The sequence below is a fragment of the Lontra canadensis genome, unplaced genomic scaffold (genome assembly GCF_010015895.1).
Source record: "Lontra canadensis isolate GAN:19392208 unplaced genomic scaffold, GSC_riverotter_1.0 scaffold22, whole genome shotgun sequence".
NCBI classification, from domain to species: Eukaryota; Metazoa; Chordata; class Mammalia; order Carnivora; family Mustelidae; genus Lontra; species Lontra canadensis.
This window is the reverse complement of record NW_022631016.1, coordinates 17,204,908-17,228,232: the sequence shown is the minus strand read 5'-3', so window position 1 is coordinate 17,228,232 and position 23,325 is coordinate 17,204,908. Positions and strand designations below refer to the sequence as shown.

General features: G+C 36.1%; 1 protein-coding gene across 4 annotated transcripts in view; it reads left to right on the top strand.

Moving 5' to 3' along the window:
• Positions 1-23,325, top strand: part of CDH12 (cadherin 12) — a 985,149-nt gene that overhangs the window by 696,037 nt on the left and 265,787 nt on the right. The window contains exon 1 of one of the 4 annotated variants that reach the window (XM_032861909.1): positions 18,726-18,738. The exons of the other annotated variants lie outside the window; for them this stretch is intronic. The gene's annotated coding sequence lies outside the window, so the exon portion shown is untranslated. Of the gene's footprint in view, positions 1-18,725; positions 18,739-23,325 lie in introns of those variants that run through there. 4 annotated transcript variants of the gene reach the window in all.

The following is a 23,325-nucleotide window of genomic DNA, read 5'->3' as shown; positions in this document are numbered from 1 at the left end:
TTTTGGCATGTGCCTGTGCTTTGAAGAGCACCTCGCTAATTTAAGTTCCACTGAATATGTATATTTATTTTGCCTGTCATGGTATTCCTTTTAGTTCTCAATCCTGCTGTCAAGGCAAAAATTAAGTTTGTGTTTACATAGTCCAACACAACTATGATGATATTCAATAAAAAGGTGTTTGACCTCTGAGAATTTGGATCCATCAGAAAATAGCATCACTGTGAGTTTTGGCTACCAGAATAGAAAATGATGACTCAGTACTGTACAAAACTGAAGGAAATAAACTATCTGAGACTTTTTCCCCTTGATTTCCTAGGGGTGCAAAAATAATCAATAAGAGACAGCAAGGCAGGTTTGCTACATCTTAACTTTGCTGTCAGAAAAGCAACCTTTGTCTCTGTGAAACAGAGTTTTCCTGTTCAAATGCAAATTGGTCTCCCCTTTAATAGAATTTTTATTAGCATCCTTTATTTTGAGAATAATACCAATGTTTAACCATGATAATCTGTAACCTCCATGCCACCCGGAGACTCTGATATGTATTTGAAGTTATAGCCATTTTAAAATTAGAATGTATATCACATTTCCATTTTCCCCATAAATATTGGCTCTCCTTTGTGTGAGCGAATAAAAAGAAAATCACTGCATAAATACTCGGTGGAGGTTGGTAGTCCTTGTGTCTGTGAAGACATAAAGTATTGCAACAAGAAACTCTAATTTATTCATTTAAAGTCAAGTGCTCCTTTCAATGTAATTTAAGAAATAGGAGATTTAGTGGTGCCCAAAATGGCACCATTCTCTGGTGATATGGGTAAACTGAAGGCAAAAAGAAAAATTAATTAATTAACTAATGAATTAATTAAGTTAAATGCTCCCAACTTCATTCCAAGAAGAGAGGGGCTTTAAAATTGAGCGACATCTTGTATTTGCCTTCTTCCTGACATCCTGATCTGTGTCTGATACAATTCACTGTCTCTGTGTTTACAGTATTGATTAGAACCCAAGGGATATACAAAAGAAGTGAAAAGCCAATCTTACTACTATGTTCTCATTCTGACTGGTCCTCTTCTCATCATTTTCACTGTCAAAATTCAACTTTACGACTTCATTTGTAACGCCCCAACACAAAACATTTGCATGTGGCCCGCTAAACTAATTCATATCTAGTTTCCCCCACACATACCAAATATTCAGTCCTCTCTTTGTTATAGTGAGAAAAGCAATTAGGATGATTGGACTACTATATTCCTTAAAGGAGCTGCATGTGACATGTTCTGAGATAATGATGTAAGAGAGGGTGGAAAAGAGGAAGGATTGAATATAAAGTAGAAGAAAGTTTGTGGATAAGCCAGAGAAAGAGATAGAATATTGTTTGAAAGTATGTATAATGATGAAAGTTCCTTGACATTTTAAGATTCTAGAGAATAAGAAAAGGCAGAAATTCTAATAAAAAAAGTTTTATACGGTTTTATTTTTGAAAGGTATATGAGTAAAGAGACTAAACGCATAATTGGAGGCTTTGAAGTAAGTCTTACAGTTTTTAGTTTTTGAGTGCATTTGCATCAGAAATCCACTGCCAATGCTTTAGTTGTGAAGTGGTGTATATAGTAATCTAGGCCAGAATCACAAGACAAAATTGTGACTTTTAGTGAGATGGTGGTTGTAGCGATTGAGTTAATAAATGGACCTGAGATATACAGAGGTGAAATCAACAGACCCGGTGATAGATTGAAATTGTATTTTGTGGGAGGGAGAGTGGTAAAGAATGATTCACTTAAGCTTAATTTAAGTGGTTTGTGGCATACACAGCTTCTAGAGGGAAGTACCATCCACATGAATAGGAATCAGTAAAGGAAGACTAAGTTTAAGTTGAAAAGTCATAAATTTAGTTTTGGAGTATTTGTGGGTTTTGCAACTTTGTGCATCCAAGTACAATAAACAAACATAGTTGACTTATGTCTTAAGAAAGAATTGAAAAAGCTACAAGACAATGGCTTGATTCTGGATGGTTCTGAGTTGGGGTCCCTTAACTATGAATCATCTCTCCCCCATTTTCTACATCTATGACTATAGACAAATTATTTAGATTACTAGTGTTGTCGTTTGGTAGCTATGAAACAGTAGTAAGGATGGTACTTAAATGTATCTGATTATTAGAAAGTTAAATGATGTAATATATGCAAGTTTAGTATACTAAAAGTACTCAGTAAAGAGAATTTATGATTATTGGCATTAACGTACTCACTAGTGTGCATATGTGTCCACGTGTCATGCTGTAACCTCCTCAAGATCAGAGGTTTTGCCTCATTTATCATTGTTGTTGTCATTGTTATTATGTTGCCCGGCACTAACTACTTCATTAACATTTATGGATTTAAAGTGAATAACATTTTTACTCCTTGTTTTAAAACTGGGTTATGTCCAGCTTTTATATCAAAGGCCAATAACCCATAATAGTGATATACTTTCTTAGGGAATAGACGAGGCCTTGGATTCCAAGCACCCATTCCATAACTTGATTTTATGCTCTCATTCATTAAGCATTTTTAAGTATTTATTTAGGTCACTTTAAATAAACTGTAGAAACTGGCTCTGTGTCTTAAGCTTCTTTCATATTCTTCAGAGCTTCTAGAAAAAAAAATTAGTATATCTGAGCATCTCAATAAATATTTTATAGAATTATAGCATGCTAACACCCACATGAAAATTAGGGCTTCCTTTTATTGTGTACTGATGAGCAAACAGTGGTCCAGAGAGGCTACCTGGCGTGAGTGAGTTTACAGACTGAAGCAGGGCAGAGCCAGACCAAGAATCAGATCCCGTAACCCCTATCTCACACTCCACCATAGCATATTGCTCCTTTGTTGACTTCTTTCTTAATGAAAACAAAGCAAAGCAAAACAAAACAACCATCAATCAAATCTTAAAAGACCGATAATGATGGAAATATTCACTAGCATCCAAAATAAGGGTTGCAGGTGCTCCAGTGGAGCTGAGCGGACTTGATGTCAGTCACTGTATTAGTTCCCTATTGCAGTTGTAACAAGTTAGCCCTCAGCAATACTCCCTTGTTATCCCACGGCTGTGGAGGACAGAAGTCTAGCATGGTGTGGCTGACACTCCGCTTCAGGCATCACTGGGATAATATTAAGGTACTGGCCAGGGCTGCACTTCTCTCGGGCTCAAATTCTTTCCCTGAATTCACTGGTTGGTCTCTTCCAGTTGTAGGACCGATGTCCCCATTCTCTTGACACATGTCCTTTTTCCATTTACATGGCATCAAGGGCATGTGGTATCCTGATGCTTTGAATCTCTCTGACTTACTCCTCTGCCACATCTTTCAGACTTTCTTTTTTTGCTCTAAGGTGAGAAGAAAGGTCTGCTGTTAAGAGCGTGTGTGATTAGATTGGTCCCACTCATGTAATCCAGGCTGATCTTCCTATTTTAAAGTGAACTGATTAGTAACTTTATTTAGAAAATCCATTTTGCCATGCAATGTAACTTGTTCATGGCTATGATACCAGAGGGTCCAAATCATGAGGGCCAAAATTCTGCTTATCCTAGTCTCAACCCACGGTTACAATAGCAATAAAAAGCAAATGGTATCAGCCCTGATATCAAATTTGCTACATTTCTAATCGGTCAATCAAAGGCAACCATGTATCATCCTAATACTGTAGCCAATGTATATAAACTGAATTGAGTATCTTATGAATGGAAGATACAGACAGAAATAGAACCAAAAAGCAAAAAACAAAAAACAAGAGTCGTGAAGCAATCCATGGCCGTATAACGCCTTTTTAGCTCCTGTTTTTATAATGCACGCCCTGATCTTAATACCACATATATTTTTGAAGCTGAGTAGAAATATATGTTTGTAGCTATGTGAATGTTCTAAAAATAAATGACAGTTTCTAAAATGAAATTAAATCATCCAAGAACAAAGCTGTGTGCCATAAACATAACTGTTAGAAACAGACAGTGTGTTCTTATGGTTAAAATGCATAGCGCTACAAAGTCTGTGTATAAAAGACAGTCCTAGGAGATAACTGAAAGTTCTGTTGTCAATGTTATCACAAGCATTAAGACTTGATATTGTTTGAATGCTATCACCTAGCATCTATGTAAATAAAAGAGTGTTTATCTGGGTGGTCAAAAGAGAATGTAGATTATCCTGGGATTTACAGGCTGAAACCAAGATGTAAACTTTAAATCTCTTTGTTCCTGAATTGTTAGCCTCAAGATTGTTCTCCAGAGATTTGCAGTCCCTGCAACAAGCAGGTAATGATTCAAAATCTTCACCTTTTTGTTTTCAAATCCACCGGGTTGTTTTCTCTGGGAATCATTTTATTTCTTATTCACAAAGGAAGGCGATTTGAACTTTTATTTACCTTAAGAGAGAGATGGCATGCAATTTACTAATATCCTGGATTTTTTTCTTATGTGGGCCAAGATGAAGAAAGAAACTGATAAAATGTGCCTTCAAGTTGACTACTGATGCACATACTAGTTCCTTATATGGAAACCACAACACTACTATTTCCACAAATGGAGCAACAACACACACACATACACACACACAAACCCTTTTGCTACTTAATTTTTTGAAACAATATTGGAATTTGTGTTTCAATTTGTTTTTTAGTTCTCACTATAGTTAGCAAAGTGTTTACTAATCTCAGAAATCACCTTTACAGTTATTTTCTTTAGAAATCTGTTCCCCTGTGACTATTTTCTATAATTAGATGCATTTTATAGATATAAATACTTATCTAAAGCCCTAAGGCATGATCAAAGGCAAAATAAGGTATGCCTTGAGTAAAGACTAAAGATACATTTTTATGCAACTAGGAAATGATCATAAAGAAAATGATATTTTACATCATGTAGGAACAACATAGAGAGGAAGATTTAAATTATACATCATTCACACTCTAACCGGGAAAACAAAGAGACATTTAGAACATGCGAAACAGGTAATGCAATGCAGAGAATTGGTAACAAGGAACATAATGGCTGAGAAGCCAGCTGGGGACAGCAAGGAAGCCTAACAAAAAGCTACTAGTCTTGTGGTGTAAAGCAACTAAGGAAGGGTTGTGCCATTTCCAAAGCTCTGGGGCCAGGTCACCCAGTGAGAGCTGGAACCAAGAGGCTTCTTCTTGGAAACTGGAACCTGCCACTAGAGATGCCACCTGATGCAGTGTTTGAGGGACAGAAATACAGGCTTTTCCCTCTTGCTCTGCAGACACACTCCAGGGGTGCCTGGGTGGCTCTAGGCGTTGAGCAACCAACTGTTGCTTTCTGCTCAAGTCATGATCTCATGGGTTCTGATCTTCATGGGTTCATGATCTCATTGATTCTGGGACCAATCTAATCACACACGCTCTTAACAGGGCTCTGCGATCAGTGAGGAGTGTGCTTGAACATTCTTTCTCTCTGCCCCTCCTCATGCCTGAGCATGTTTTTTCTTCCTCTCTCTCCCAAGTGAATAAATAAATCTTTAAAATATAGACACACACTCCAACTACTTTGTCTGAAGCCAAGGAGAGGAGCTGATAGGGTCCTTCTAAATCATCCGTAAGTGCATCACCAAATAAGCCAAACAAAACAGAGTGAGAATTAGGTTACGAATGATGGTGAGGTCATGCAGGCTACGAACCCAAAAAGCCATATCTAATGGACATTGCACCACACTGCTTACAAGTTACCTTCTGACACATTGTTGAACATGACAGTATAGTCTTTATCTATTCTTGATGCAAAACGGTATCTCTCTCTCTCTCTTTCTCTGTTCTTTCTGTCTCTCTCTCTTCTCTTTCTTCCTTGCCCTCTCCTCTCTCCAAAGCTTAAGGATGGTGAAAGGAAAACCATGATTCAGAGCTTTAAGACTTTTTTTTTTCCTTCCCCTCACAAGTTTCTGTACCCATACTCTCAGATAACATCTCTTAATTCTGTGCTGACTCAATTTATTCAGCTATAAAAGAAAATAGTATCCTAGAAAAATAATCCCTTTAATTTTTAAAATCCATAAAAATCCAGACCGTATTTTTTTTAATCAAATTCTTCTTTGTTCCAAAATACTATCTCTTAAGTAATGGTACACAAGTTAAACCAGGCTAAAATACATAAGAAATTGCACTTATTAAAATGATAATATCTAAAAATCTAGAAATAGTACATACTATGAAATGTTAACATTGGTTACTCTGGATAATGAGATTATAAGAGTGACTTGCAGATTGATATGGTCTCCTTCTTGCTATGTTTCTAAAGTTTCTAAAATGAAAATGTATCATTTAATAGGGAAATAGAGGAAAAAACACATTAATAATTACATTAGAGCTTAGTATTTGCATTTTTGTGTATTTTTTTATTTTATTGAAATATTCTTAAGAAACAATATATAACACTTCATATCATAAATATTAAGCAAAGGAGAGATAGTGCTGAAAACTAGTGCTAAAAATCAAACAGCGATATGTCTCGTATTTGTTCTTTTAGACGGGATCTTCTCCTCCCCTCAGGGAGAAAAGTCTGTAAGAAAGCAAAAAGTAGTGAAAGAGTATTAAAATAAGAATGACCCCTGCATGATCTCAGAGGACATTATAATAAAGAAAACAGAAAAAAGCCGAGAATATGTGGAATTATTCTGTTTTGATGTCTCTTTAAAGAACCGCTTCTTTGGTCATAATTTAATCTTAATATTAAATAGCCACTGTTATCCTTTATTGAAAGCTCACTATGCTAACTTCTTATGTATATTATCTTGCAACGATTCTATGAGGTGAAAAGTTCTATTAAATTGTTCCTTTAACAAGAAATGGATGTTTAGGTAGATTTACTGAGAAATGATAGAGAACATGCATGAAATTACATATCTAGAAAGTTATAGAGTGGGTAATCAAATCCAGGCTTTAACTTCAAAACTTTGCTTTGACCCCTAAACTATATGCTTCCCTGACACCACCATTAGAAAACTTGGTTGTTTATTCTGATACATATTTTGATCAAGCTTGCTGGGCTTGGCGGTCAAATATCATAGTATTCAAAAGTTTTTCAATGGAATCAGGAATTGAGGAAGAAAAAAAAAAAAGAAGAAGAAGAAGAAGAACATGATAGACCATACAATTTAATCTTAAGAGGTATGGATGATTCTCTCTACCTTTTCAAGTTAGTTTATTTTTAGGTGAGTAATTGATGTAATCATCCCATTAGAAAATAAAACTGAAACTATACTTTTTTGTATGTTGAAAGAGTGAGAAATTAAGAAAGAGAAATATGCTAAAATTAAGAAAGAGAAATATGCATTAAAAAAAGGGAAATATGTTAGTGTCTGTATATATACACATGTGAAGGTATCAAAAGAACAGACCCTTCTTCTGAGGGGAAATCCTCAGAGGCATATCAGAAATACTCATATCAGAGTATTTTTTAGGAAAAGCTAGGCAAAGGACTTCAGTTAAGTTAAAGCCTCCTTTTTTTTTTTTTTTTTAAAGATTTGATTTATATATTTGACAGAAATCACAAGTAGGCAGAGAGGCAGGCGGGCAGGGGAGAAGCAAGCTCCCCGCTGAGCAGAGAGCCTGATGTGGGGCTTGATCCCAGGACCGTGGAATCAAGACCTGAGCTGAAGGCAGAGGCTTAACCCACTGAGCCACCCAGGTGCCCAAAGTCTACGTTTTTTTTTTGTTTGTTTGTTTGTTTGTTTTCTTTTTTAAGAATAAATCTTTGACCTCACATGTACACTTTCTTTTCTTTTCACATTACCTAAAAAAAGAACTAGCAGAGAGGCTTCATCTACCTGATACTCTTGGACGATCTCTAAATACATTAATACTTTATAATCGTATAGGGAATGACCTAAAGAAAAACAAATTAAATAATCTGAGCAATATTAGTTATTTTTATGCCTCATTGTAACTTTAAAATTAAATCTTGAATTGAAATCTATGTAATACTGGCATTTGCATGTATGTTTACATAGGCAAAGGTATTTATTCCAAACTTCTTTTGTACTTTTATACTTTTGTACTGCACAAACATAGTACTTGCATGTGTATTTATACATTTGAAGTTTCAAATATATTTGATGGCTTTGCAGGAACTTTCTCTTTGTTTCTGATGATGAATATAGAGCTTCCAAAGGCAGGGTAACTTTTAGCCAGTAAGAGCCTAAAGTGTCTCGCTGGCAGTACATAAACAAGATGTGTATTAACAAAAATGACTTTTGGGGTGGCACAATTACAACGCAAAGTGTTGGAAAATATGAAGCATCTCTTGACCAAAATTGAAGACAGATGGCGAACAAGTATATTATATAAAAGTGCAACTGCACAGGGAATATTCGAGTGGGCAGAATGTGATTATGTAAATGAAAAATTCACTTGTAACCAAGAGTGCCAAATACATAGTGAAACTCAATTGAATTATTCAGCAAAGTATAGAGAATGTTCTTGGATTTATGATCATAGCCTAAAGAGCTGGGCTCTGGGAAAATGGAAAAGGAGCTGTATATGATCCATATTCCTCTTACCTAACCTTTTTATATTTAATTTATAATAGAATAAAGGGTGATTTTTTAAAAAGTATATCTTTCTTTTGTATGACTCCATTTTATCAGTGTTATTTTGTCAGATCAGTACTGTCATCTTAGAAACTAATTTAACAGGGACACCTGGGTAGCTCAGCTGGCTAAACATTAGCTCTTGATTTCAGTTCAGGTCATGATCTCATGCTCTTGAGATCAAGCCCTGCATCAGGCTCCCTGCTCAGTGGGGAATCTGCTTGAGATTCTCTCTCTACCTCCCCCTCTGCTCCTATCCACCCCCCAACAAGTACGCTCTCTCTCTCTCTCTCTCTCAAAATAAATAAATCTTTAAAAAAAAGAAACTAATTTGACAATTGAATACACATTTACAGGTAGCCTGAATGTTACCTCCACAGTGGTATTACTTGAAAAGAGATCACGGGTAAAGAACAGTGGGTAACTTCCATCACCCACTATAATACTCCAAATTTTAGGGAATATATATTGGATCATCTAGATGACCAAAACTTTGTCCACAGTTCCTGGATCACAGCTCTCAAAACCCTTTGAATTTTCTGTGATGAGACCCATAAAGGTATCTCTTCTTATGTTAATGTGGTATCTTTTGGACACATGTAAGCATGGGGACTTATTGCCAGGAAAACCAACCATGTGATCAGAGGATTGAAATGTTTAGTCCCATCCCCCCTCCAGGTTTAAGAGAGGGGCCTAGATAATGAATCAATTGCAATTGACCAATGATTTCATCAATAATGCTTATGTGATGAAGCTTCTATAAAAACCAAAAAGAAAAGGGTTCTGAGAGCTTTCAGGTTGGTTAACAAGTGCAGGTATGGGAAGAGAAGTTCTCTTAGAAAGAACATGGAAGCTCTGAATATCTTCCCATATACCTTGTCCTACTCATCTCTTTCATCTACCTGTTCCTGAATTATATCCTTTTATAATAAACTGGTTATCTAGTAAGTAAGACATTTCTTTGAGTTTGATGAGCTGCTTAGTGGATTAAACCCAAGAAGGAGGTAGTTGGATATCTTGATTTATAGGTGATATGTCAGAAGTACCTGGGTTTGTGACTGGTGTCTGAAGCGGGTTTGGAAGGGTAGAAAATCTTACAGGACTGAACCCATAAGCTGGGGGATCTGATATTATCTCTGGGTAGATAGTGCCTGAATTGAGTTGAATTATGGGACACTCAGCTAGTTTCCTAGAATTCCTTGGTTATGTGTGGATAAACTGTCTCCCTCCAACATATTTCAAGATTGGCCAAAACTATATCAACTACCTGTTCAAGAAAATAACAGGAATATAATGATTGAGGCAACATTTTGAGGTACTCAGATCATGGTATCATTCAGCAGATACAGTTCTACTATCTGTGTGTATCTGTGGTGGATTCATAGCTGCATACCTTTGACAATCTGAGAAATCTCTTTTAACATCCTTAATAAATAAAATATACTTGTTTATGATGTAGGCACAGACTCAAACAGTAAGAGTTCAGTCTTCTTTTTTTCCTCTTGATTACTGTGAAGGACTCTGTGAGGTCTTATCCAGCTTGCAAGCTGACAAGTTAGCCTGCCACAGTTTCATGGATGCAGGAAGAAGGGATGAGTTTCACGGGCCAGAGCCAATGTACTTTGTTACAGTGATGGATGTAGCCATTGCATCAGGATTTTCTTGTGCCATTCTCTGAACTCTGAATTTCATTAGGAGATGTGAAAAGGACCAAATGACACCTGCACATGCTGTGAGTTGAACTAGAAAACTAGGATCATTCATAATGGGCACGAAGTTTTGTTCTGGGGGAGATATTATCTCTGTCTCCCAAGACTGTAAATAGATATATGCCCTTTGCTCTAGGAAAATACCCCATCTCTATCTTCCACCCTTGAAAAGATGATCCAAAAGGGCAATCAGTGCCTCATCTGCAAGATGTGTAGAAGCACACAAGAGAAGATGAAGATTTGTCTTCCTTAAATTCAAATATCACAAGCAGTAATGTGAAATATGATAATCAGCCCCTTCCAAAGCAGGGAGTATTTTTCCACGTAGTTTAATAATGTTTCTTTTTTATCAAGTACTTGACTCAAGATATTCTGTTAATTGCTTGGTAAAATTTATAAACTTTGTTCAAATGTTACATTCCAAAATCTGAAAATAATTATCTCTAGTCAGCAATGTGTTTATGCTTTTAAAATTAATGTAGTACTAATGTATAAAGCTTTCGTGTTTTTCAGGGAGTTACTAAAAAAAAAAAAACAAAAACAAACATTAATTAATGTTCCACATCCCTCCCAAATTCATTATGAGCCTAATATTCTAACAGAGAAGTTTTCTACAGCCTGTCATCATTTGTCACCCATGTTATCACTCAGGATGACATTTCTTGGGCAATAAAATCTCTCCATCTCTGTTGGAGTTGCCCACATGGAGTTTCTAACTGCTTTGCTCTCTCAGTCAGACCCCAGGTGTACATGAGTTGACCATATGCTTTAGGTTATGACTCACTAGGATCATTGCTTGACGTAGTACCTGTCATTCTTTATATGATTTCCCTTCACCCCTCTTCCATGCCTCCATGAGTATAGAAATACTTATTCTAGAGTATGCTATGTGTGTCTTTCCGATCTTCTTTCCATACTTTGCCTTAGATATTGCCATAGAAATATTGGTATTATTTTGATTATTCTTGATTCTTACATTGCAGAAATTATATTTTTGTTAAAAATATTTTTTTTTCCTGTTTCATGCATTCCACTCAACACGGTTGTGAGATCTAGCTATATTGCTGCATATAAATCTAGTTCGTTATTTCTGATTGCTTTTTAGTATCTTATACCTGTAACACATTTTATATCCCTGTTGCTGTAGTGATGAACAGCTACGGGCCTATCTCCATTTACTTATCTATGAACAGTATAGTGAAAAAATCTTCAAGTAGCCAGTCCCTTGCTGTCCCTGCCGGTAGGCCGCTGCGTGCATCCCGCGTGGCATGGTGTGCCTCGCTGCGTGTGGGTACCAGGGTCCGGTGCGGAGAGCCCCTTGTCCTGGGAAACGGGGCGCAGCCGGAAAGGGGGCCGCCCCCTCGCCCGTCATGCAACGCACGTTCGTGGGGAACCTGGTGCTAAACCATTCATAGACGACCTGCTTCTGGGTTGGGGTTTCGTACGTAGCAGAGCAGCTCCCTCGCTGCGATCTATTGAAAGTCAGCTTTGGCACAAGGGTTTGTAGAGATAAAAAGAAAAAAAAAAAAAATCTTCATGTATATATCCTTATGGGAAAAACAGGTCATAGTTGATATACATTCACTAATTAAGATCAGTACTTTTTACATTATCACCTACTTCTTTTGTTTCATATCATCTTCTTGCTAATTATTTTGAATTTCTCGGGAACGATTGTTATATATATTAAGGTTTTTAAATATAATTTTCCTTCATGTAACTAAGGAAATTAGACTTTCCATTTTGGTGTCACATGGAATTGAGGCTCTTTATATTGAAGATAGTCCAGTACCTATCAATTAACTCAAAGTTTTAAGACTCTAAAGTAGATCTATTTCAAAAAGAGTAGAAATACGGTACTGTGGCATGTCCTAGAGGCTACCTTTGACATATGTCATGCACTTGAACTTGGCTTATAGCAGACTGGGACTCAGTACAATGGGCATCTGTGAGAAAAGGAAAAAGCCAGGACTACAAATCCCAAGTCCAGGGCAAATAAACAGGAGAAACTCTCCTGATTGCCTTTCCTACTATCTGAATTTCACCGGAAGGCTTGCCCTTGAGATGTTCAGTTTTCTCATTTCAGGATTTTATTTCTATTAATATGCGTATAACCTCAATAGTGATGCCTCTTACACCCCATGGCCACTGTGTGGTACACCTGGAAGAGTAGGAAAGAGATACATAGACATACAAAGTTATCATCTATAGATACATAGTGTTTTTTAGTGCAAACCGGGGCAGAGGCATTCTTTTTCTAGAACATAAAGAACTCTTAGATTTTTTTTGTCAAGTCAGGCCAGTGAAGTATGGAAGCCTTGGATAGGTAGGCTGAATCCTACCATATTTTAATTTCCTCATTATTAAATATGGATAAGTGAAAAGAAAAAAAAAGTAAGATTTTCATATGCATTAGATAATTGCATAATGTTTTTTAAGACTGTCCAGAATATATCAAATGCAATAAACATTAACTCTTTCTGTATTATAACATCATGATCTGTGTTAGTTAATAAAAGATATGAGGACATTTAGCATTCTAAAACGTAGCTGATTACCTACCTCATTCTGTATGTCAAAATAGATTCCAAGAGGGTTGAAGAGTTACATAAAAAGGAAATGAGAATACTAGGTGAAACATCAGGAAACAGACACAATACCCAGAAATCTTAATAGAAAGAATAACAAATTCAACCATGAAAATTAGAAATTTCAGTTGTTATGGGACACCTGGGTGCCTCAGTTGGTTAAGTGTCTGCTGTTGGCTCAAGTCATGATTCCAGAGTCCTGGGATCAAGCCCGATGTCAGGCTTCTTGCTCACAGGGGAGTCTGTTTCTCCCTCTCCCTCTGCCCCTCCCTCTGGCTTGTTCTCTCTCTCTCAAATAAATAAAATCTTTAAAAAAAAGAAATTTCTGTTGTTATAATAATTCATAAACACTAAAACACATACTCTAACCTTGAAATATTAATCTGATGAATATTATATAGGACCTGAAAACCTCTTAAAATTTAATAAGAAAGAGATATGTTGTCCTGTGATGGGTTGGATCATATGCTTTTCAAAAAAGGCAATCAAGTTAAAATGAGGTCATTAGGGTAGGACAACATAGGTGGTGTCCTTATAATAAAAAAGGGGGAAATTTGGGTACAGATAGAGAGATGCATACAGAGAGAAGACAAAGTGAAGACGCAGAGAATGTCATCTCTAAGCCCCCTAGGAACTCCAGTGGCTTCCAGAAGCTAGGAAGGAAGCAAAGAACAGATTCTCCTTCATAATCCTCAACAGAAACTAAACCTGCTGACACCTTAGTCTTGGACTTCTAGTCTTTAGAAATGTGAGACAATAAATTTGTTGGTTAAGCCACCCAGCCTGTGGTACATTGTTACGGGAGCCCTGGGAAATTAATAATGCCTCATTGAAAAATGAATGAAAAGAAGAACAGCTAATTATAAATGGAAACCAAATACCTCACATATAATGTAAGATGAGAAGCCTCTGTGATAATTTATAAAGTGAAATTAAAACAACTTTATATATTTCTTTCATCTATTATTAGATTAAAGATCAAAAAGTTGAGCAACAAAGGGATACAAGTTCTCATACTTTGGGTGGGAGTACAAATATATATGTGCACTTTGGAGGACAATCTGGCAATAAAAGCTAATGTTTGAAATACACATATTTCTGGACCAATCAAGACAGTTGTTGGTTGTAAAGGCTTTCAGGATACTTTCTTCCATGGCAGCCCTAATAATAAAGCTAACCTTTAACTTCGTTTTCTTCCTCTGTCCATTTCTCTTTCCCTCCTCATTTAATCTGACTCCAAATGAAACAACATCCCTTTCCAAATAATTACTTTGCAAAGACTGGGTAACATAACAAAAATGAACATTCCCCAAGCTTACATCCCAAACCATTTACGAAAATACTAATTTTTATATGATTTAGTTCAAATATCCACAAAGAAACTGGCAGCAGTTATTAGAAAGCCAAACTTTTTTTACAAGTATTTTAATATATTTACAAAGATAACAAACAAATATCTATTTTGTATGCTATACCCAGTTTAATGTGCTGCTGTATCTATATACTTACAGGGTTTCTAGGATTGATTGATTAGTTTCTCGATCTATAAAGCTGTAGGTTTGCCATTAAATTTTCTCATAATATTCCATTGTGAGTTCACCTAAAGTGCGACTTCACCAGGGACTGTTTCTTTGTTTCATTCCAATGAATGCTGTCCCTACAAATGCATTATTGATTTTTCTTCCAAACCATAATGATGCAAAGTGCAGTAGCTTGACAAATTTATGTTTATTGCCGAAAACTCAACTTGACAAGCTGGTGTGACTTCCTTTACTTACCTAGCATCATTGTTCCATATACTTTTATATCACTGATTTTGCATTTGGATAAACATTCGATCTGAAATGTTACATGAAATTAATGGAAAATATGACCTTCCTATCGAATGAGACATGGAAATATTGTTATTTTTACTGCTTTCTATTCATAATCTTCGATTCAAAATCATGGGTTTTAAAGCCTAGAATTATCCAGATTTTTTAATAGATTTATTAACCTGTAAAGCAATCTAGTTTCTGGATTTTATTAATCATTTAATAAGCGAGAAACAGGTAACGGCTTAAGAAGCGATAAGGACTCTGCTGACAGCAGAGAGGGAATGCAATGCAATTTATGAAATTAAAGGAAAGCTCAGCACCTGTCCAAGTCAATATTCATCTACGTGTTTACACCAGCAAATAGAGGGCAGTTTGTTTATCACTTGAGAAAATCTGTGCTGGAGAGCAGCGGCTTAAGTGCTAAGATCCCCCCCTGCCCTCATCATTCGGTTAGCTGAAACAATGAAAACCACTTGCATCATCCCCTAGAGTTCATGGTAACGTATTTTTCACCTATTTTAGGAGCATGACAGGTCCTAAGAGAGAAAGAGACAGTGTGAAAGAAGAAAAAGAATAATAAAGAGAGGGGGAAATAAAAGGTAGAAATATTGTTAGATCTGTTGCCTTGAGACCGGATACATCAAGATCCAAGCTCGGAAGCTGTCACAGAATTATGGCTATTGTTTTACTTTCTCTGTCACCCATCTGCTGTCTCTAAGTGCTGAGAATCAGAGCAGGCATCTGCTGAAATACAGTATTCATTAATCATGAGAGCAGAGAAGTCACACTAGGGACATTACTTCAAAGCCTCTGATGATGTAGGACAGTGCAGATTGGTGTCTCTTCCTCACGTTGGGATGTGGTATGTTTTCTACTGTATGTTGAAGCGTATCTATCCTTCCAAAGCAATCAAGGGACATTATTTGAAAGCTCATCTCTCAATTATGAAGAATAAGTGTTACGGATGGAAGAAGCTTCCTGGGCATCCCAATGTCTTAATACAGGTTTCAAAGTTTGTTTGCCTGTTTGTTTCAAACATCTCATGTATTTGAAAGAGAATTAAGAAAACAATGGTTTTCTTGATGTGAAAAAGCCTGACATTCATATCCAGTTATCAGGTTCCTAAAAATACCTTTCTACTGTACCTCTTAAGAGATACTATTTCAAGATCTTCAGGTTTTGGAGGTCAGCAAGCTATGACCTTCGGGCTAAATCTCGCTTACTGCCTGGGTTTGTACATTTAGTCCTACTGAACCACAGCCATACCTATGTAGTTACAGGTTGCTGGTAACTCCTCCAGACTATGGTGTCAATGTTGCATACTTATGACAAAGATCTTATGGCCCACAAAACCAAAAATTTATTTTTTAAAGATTTTATTTCTTTATTTATTTAGAGAGTGCATGTGTGGGAGTGAGGGAGGGGGAGGGGCAAGGAAAGGGAGAGGAAAAGGGAAGAATCCCAAGTAAGCTTCACATTCAGTGCAGAGCCAACACGGGGCAGGATCTTAGATCACAACTCTGAGCTGAAACCAAGAATCAGACGTTTAACCGACTTTGCCACTCAGGAGCTCCCAAAGCCAAAAATACTTGTTATCAGATTCTTTTTTTTTTTTTTAAGATTTGATTTATTTATTCGACCGACAGAGATCACAAGTAGGCAGAGAGGCAGGCAGAGAGAGAGTGAGAAGCAGGCTCCCTGCTGAACAGAAAGTCTGATGTGGGGCTAGATCCCAGGAGCCTGGGATCATGACCTGAGCTAAAGGCAGAGGGTTTAACCCACTGAGCCACCCAGGTGCCCCTTGTTATCAGATTCTTTACAGAAAATGTTTGCTAATCCCTGACTTACAATATTAGTATAAATCTGTCTGATATATGGATCCCAGTTTCCTCATTTATATTTTATATAATTTCATTATTTGTATGGAATATTTTGGAAACAATATTTTATCACTTCCTCAGATTTATGAGATTAAAAAAACTGAACAAATGTTCCCCCACACATACACCCCCACCCCCACCCAGACCCCACTTTTTGACAATTTCTTTTTTTATTTTTTATTCTATTTACTTTTATTTTTACTGTTTCCATTTGTATTTAATAATCTTTATAAAAGTGGAAACTTCTTCTAGGGCATACTTAAAACTAAGATAGATCTGACTATTTCCACAGGAACACTGAAAACATTAAACCTTCCATGTTCTGGGAAAATGAAATAGTGTGGCATTATACATTTTCTAATGAGGAAGGTTGTGTTAAGAAGGTTTGGAAGTCTGCAAATAAAAAAAAGAAATGCTAAAAACAGTTATGCTCCCCAATCTTGCAAATCAACCTAAATTTCTCATAATAACACTTAAACCTACAAAACATACACAATAGAGTACATAATCAGTGTTTTAAATATGGAAATTAAAATTTTCAAATAATTACACCAGCATCATTTTTATTATCTCCCTAGGGAAAGGACCATATGGATAGAAAATTCAGTTTTGTTCAGTGCTAGGCTGCAAGTGTTTAAAATCGTGCCTAGGTAAATAAAAATGATGGCTGAGTAAATATTTGTATGCTGAAGAAATGACTAAAAATCTGGGGGTCGATGTCAGTAATTTAAATTTTCTTTTTGTACTATATTTATAAGTTTTTGTAGAGAAGATATATCTTTTTCATAATAAAAGTTAGTCATTTGAATAAGTAACATAATGATATAATTTGGAGATAATTCTCTAGTAAAATATTATAACAAAAGAGATTAAGAATAAATTTCACAGGGCATAGCTGGCATAGCTGGAACTTTGATAAATTATATGTATCCTTCAACTGTTTGAATAATTGAATAATAAAACATATCTCAATGAGTGAAATTACAGAGTGGCAACATAAAGAAGAAAATCATTTATGTTCCTTGTGGTATAAGAAAGTTAGGAGAAGGGTTCTTGGGTGGCTCAGTCAGTTAAGGATCTGATCTTGATTTGATCCAGGTCATGATCTCAGGGTTGTGAGACCAAGCCATATCAGGCTCCAGGCTGGGCTTGCAGCCTCCTTAAGATTCTGTCTGTCCTAGGGGTGTCTGGGTGGTGGCTCAGTCCTTAAGCCTCTGCCTTCAGCTCAGGTCATGATCCCAGGGTCTTGGGATCTAGTCCCACATCAGGCTCCTTTCTCAGCAGGAAGCCTGCTTCTCCCTCTTCCACTCTTCCTGCTTATGTTCCCTCTCTCCATGTGTCTCTCCCTGTCAAATAAATAAATAAAATCTTAAAAAAGGAAAAAAAGATTTTCTCTGTCCTTCTCCCTCTCCCTCTACCCACTCCCAACTGCCTCCAGAGCTCACTCACTCTCTCCAAAACAACAACAACAACAACAAAACAAAAATCCCTAACATCTGGGGATATTTTAAAGACTTTTTAAATTTATTTACTTGAGAGAGAAAGGGAGAGCACAGGGGGGGGAACAGAGGGAGAGGGACAAGCAGATTCTGTGCCGAGTGTGGAGCCCAATATGGGTCTCCATCTCACCACCCAAGGTCATGATCTGAGCTGAAATCAGGAGTTAGAGTTAACTGATGAAGCCACCCAGGTACCCCAAAATTTAATAAATCAACAGTGATTTATTTGATTGATTGATTCAAATTATAATTTAAATACGTGTTTGTAAATATACAGTGGGTTCTGTAAATTAAAAATAATACTGTAGCATACAGTAAATAAAGCAACAATGTTGGTAAGACTTTATGGAGAGTTATATAATATTTCTGGAGATTTACATTTGATGCTTTTTGATAAAAAAACATCAAGAGTTAAACTTAGAGAAAAATCTGGAGGTAATTCTAAGAAAGAATAATGTCTTGTTACCTTGTGCTATCTCAGTATTTTCGAGTGTTATAGAATTAGAGAATGTTTGTTACCCACTGTTTCTCTTCTATAATATCTCTCCTTCCTTTTATCCCTAACCTCCCTATTTTTTACTTTTGAAAAATAAAAATCTAATCTTTTGTTATGGTTCTGAATATATTTCTCATTACCTCTCGAATAAGTTGCAAGAAAAACTTCTCTGTTATTTCACTTAAGGTTGAAAAATCATTTTTAAAAAATGGTTAGTTGTGTTACTCGTATGTATTTACCCAAGAAAAATGAAAGCATATATCCATACAGACTTGGATGCAGAAGTTCATAGCAGCTTTATTTGCAATAGTCAAAAAGTGGCAACAATCCAAGTGCCTGTCAACAAGTAAATGGATAAACAAATTGTGGCACACCCATACAATGCAATACTGTAAACATCTTTTCCTTAGCCATAACAAGCTAAAAATGGTTAATAAATACAAACTTTTTTTAAAATTTGAGGACAGCTTTTTTTTTTTTTTCTTTCCAGACAACTAATGCTTTAGCATTGGATTCTGCATTATTTTCAGGAGTTAATGAAAGGTTCATAGGCAGAGTAGCAGGGCCTTGCCAAAGGACAAAAATTCTGAATCATGAATGCCTCCTGGTAAATCCCATCTGAATGTGTGGCTCTGGACTGGAAAGGTGACATCCTTTGATGCCAATATATAAGTATCTGTATATCACACAGGCAATTTTCTTCTGGTTATCTTTGTCTTACGTCCCTTTCTTTCAGAGTCTGACCCAAAATTTGAGGTTGTCATCAGAGATAAAGAAGCAGACTATGAGGTCTCTAGCATCACAGACATGTCAGGTTGTTTTTGTTTTGTTTTTAAGATTTTATTTATTTATTTGACAGAGAGAGAGACACAGCGAGAGAGGGAACACAAGCAGGGGGAGCGAGAGAGGGAGAAGCAGGCTTCCCACCGAGCAGGGAGCCCAATGCAGGGCTAGCTCCCAGGACCCTGGGATCATAACCTGAGCTGAAGGCAGACACTTAATGACTGAGCCACCCAGGTGCCTCCAACAGGTCAGTTTTCAATGACAAATCCAGCAGTCTGAAAAGGTACTCCTGTCCTCCCCATTGCTGTGGTCTCTGAAATGCAGATGATGCTGTTATACATCCAGGCCATTGACAGAGTAAAGGAAAGAAAGAAAAGAAGAAATGATTTCATATAGTCAACGTAGTGAAGTCTTGATCCATTCTCTTGGGAGGAAGGAGTGCATCTTGATATAAGTTACTCCCCTTCAATTTGATGGAGGTCTCCAACATCTGCACAGAATGAGTTATCAGGCAGAACCTTCTGCAACTGTGAGATGTGCTCAAGTCTCAAGTCCCTGAAGTTTGGCTGTCATCTTGGTAGTGAAGAGGACCTGATCTAGTCCCTTCCAAGGAGATCCAGGTGCAGTCCTTGTTCTTAGTGATTCCAAATCAGAAAGGTGGGAGAAAATTGGAAATATTAGAGATTGGCAGTCAGATATTTGAGGAAACTAGAACAATCCTGTATCCAGTTCAGTTTATAGGTTTATAACTAAATCTCCAAGATAAATAACAAGATTTAAAATAGCCAAAGGTGTAAATAATTTTTCTCTTTACAATGTTATTCCCATTTTTTTGGAAATGTTTTATTTATTCTTGAGAGAGAGAGAGAGCGCACACAAGCAGGGCAATAGGCGGAGGGAGAGGGAGAAGCAGACTCCTCACTGAGCTGGAAGCCCAACGTGGGGCTTGATCCCAGGACCTAGAGATCATGACCTGAGCCGAAGGCAGATGCTTAACCATCTTAGCCACCCAAGCATCCCAACCCATTTTTTTTTTTAAACCAAAGATCACCCTGGTAAAACTAATTTGCTTGCATTAAACTTTCCCTGATTATTTCCATAACTGCAAGAAGAATAGTGATTGACCATATAAGATCTTTTTAAGACCACCTTATTAGAACTTTTCATAAGGAGCCTCAGACTGACCTCTCAAAAACCTCTGAGGCCAGAAAACCAAGCCAAAGACTGGCCATTAGATTTACCTGTAATATCATTTCAGACAAAGCCTTGGTAATATAATCAATGTTTCCAATTGTGTGAGAGAGAGAATTGAACTTATGCAAATAGCTAACTATGTTGTAATGAAAACTCAAGAGTTTCCAAATTCTGGAAGGATCAAGTAGAGAGAAAAGACAAATGGTTTCACCATAGATAGTTTAAGAAAAGAGTTTGCTTAAATCTGGAAAAACAAAGCATCAAGAAACTAGCAGTATTTTAAGAGTCATAAATATTATAATCATTGTCTAAGTTAATTAAGTTCTGTGTAATTAACGTTTGTTTTGCTTGAATCCATGTTCCCCACTAGTTCTGGAAAATCTTACCTAGTTCAGTTTTATAATCTTAAAGTTGTCAGAAATTTGTACATGTCAGAAGTCATAAATTTTCTTAAAAATAAGACACTCTTGCAGGGACACTTTGTAGAAGCATCAGAGTAAAACAATAACTCTGTGAGAGATAAAAGACTTAAAATGTCCATGGTTAAAGATCTGATGAGAAGTTCATTATAATGTAGTTGATAAGGAAAGTTGTTTACTTCTGTGACATACAACATTTTAAGATAATAACAAAAATGGCTGATAACATTATATCAGGATATATCAGAATTTCAAGAATTTCATATAATTTTTGGAATGCTTATATGAATATATACCTACACAAATATAAGGTAGACAAGGTTTAGTATTACTTCTTACTGGCCAGTGATTTCCATGTAATTTAATATATAAATACACCTAGTTCATTTAATCTCCTTTTTAGAAGAAGATAGAACAATTTTTATTCAAATATAATAAACCAATAATTTTAAAAGTTTAAGGTATACAATATAATGATTCAACAATTCTATAATATTTCTCAGTGCTCATCAAAATAACACTATTGTTTGATTACTACAGCTCTGTATTATACCTTGAAATTGGGATCATGATATCTCCAGCTTTGCTCCTCTTTTTTTTAATTATTTTTAATTTTTTTATTAACATATAATGTATTATTAGCCCCAGGGGTACAAGTCTGTGAATCGCCAGTTTTACACACTTCATAGCACATACCTTCCCCAATGTCCATAACCCCACCAACCCTCTCCCTACCCTGGCAACCCTCGGTTTGTTTTGTGAGATTAAGAGTCACTTATGGTTTGTCTCCCTCCCAATCCCATCTTGTTTCATTTATTCTTTTCCTACCCCCCAAACCCCCCACGTTGCCTCTCAACTTCCTCATATCAGGGAGATCATATGATAATTGTCTTTCTCTGATTGACTTATTTAGCTCAGCATAATACCCTCTAGCTCCATCCACATCGTTGCAAATGGCAAGATTTCATTTCTTTTAATGGCTGCATAGTATTCCATTGTGCATATATACCACATCTTTATCCATTCATCTGTTGATGGACATCTAGGTTCTTTCCATAGTTTGGCTATTGTGGACATTGCTGCTGTAAACATTCGGGTCCACGTTCCCCATCAGATCACTTTGCTCCTCTTTTTCAAGATTGCTTTGGCTATTCAGGTCTTTTGTGGTTCCATACAAATTTTAGGATTATTTGTTTTAGTTCTGTGAAATTTGTTGTTGGTATATTTATAGGGATTTCATTAATCTGTAGATTGCTTTGAGTAGTATGGGCATTTTAACAATATTGGTTCTTCTAATCCCTCAGCACAGAATGATTATCTTTCCATTTGTTTGTGTCATCTTCAATTTCTTTTATCAGTCTTTCATAGTTTTTGCAGTACAGGTCTTTCACCAATTTGGTGAAGTTTATTCCTATGTATTTTATTATTCTTGGTGCAATTTTAAGAGGGATTTTTTTCTTAATTCTCCTTCATATCTTTTTTTTTTTCCTAGTCATTCCAGGGGCTTCTTGAATGTCTCCTATAAAGTTAGGTTTAAGTCAAAAAGACTTTACTTAGAATTTGAATTTGGGGAAAGTTTGTCAAAAATAGCAAAAAGTTTGAACATTTAATGAAATAGGATCATAAATTATTATGAAATAATACTTGATTATCTATTTGACCAAAATGGCCAAAAAATATTTTAAAGGCAAATATAGAAGGTTACATAGTTAGCAAAATTTAGCTTTTAATATTGGAAAGATTCAGTCTTCTTAAGTAATCAAAGACATGATTAAGATAATACAAAGCAACGGACATTATTTTGGTAAAATAAGAAATACTTGTTTGCTAGGCAGATTACTTTAAGGGGAAAGACAAAGCCTTCATAATCTCCTATTACAAAGAAAAACATCCCAAGAAAACTTTGTCATTTTAACAGAGAAAACCATAGTTTAATTTTTATTAGCCTACTTTTGATATTAAGGCTCATTCACTTAATTAAATTCATTCTGATTTTAGCCAGCCCTGACCACACACACACAAATTCCTTTCCAAAGATTTACTTTGCGTAAGCCTTCTACATTTTTCTTCTTCTTCATTAAAGCACACATTTTACTTTGCTGACATGTGGAAATGTTTCTCTTATTATTTCCAGTAGCTTTAATTACATACATTAATTAGAATTCTTAACCCTTAGAAAGTTTACTTTCTAGTGAAAACCAAGAAGTAAACAACTGGAAACTGTTTGTTATGACAACATTCTTTAGATTGGCAAATTTAGGGAAACATCTAATAATTTCTAGAAGTATATGTTACAAGATTTTTTCCTTTGGTGCCCATGGTTCTTGGTCACACCACTTCAAAGAATAAAGAGGGGGACACCTGGGTGGCTCTGGGT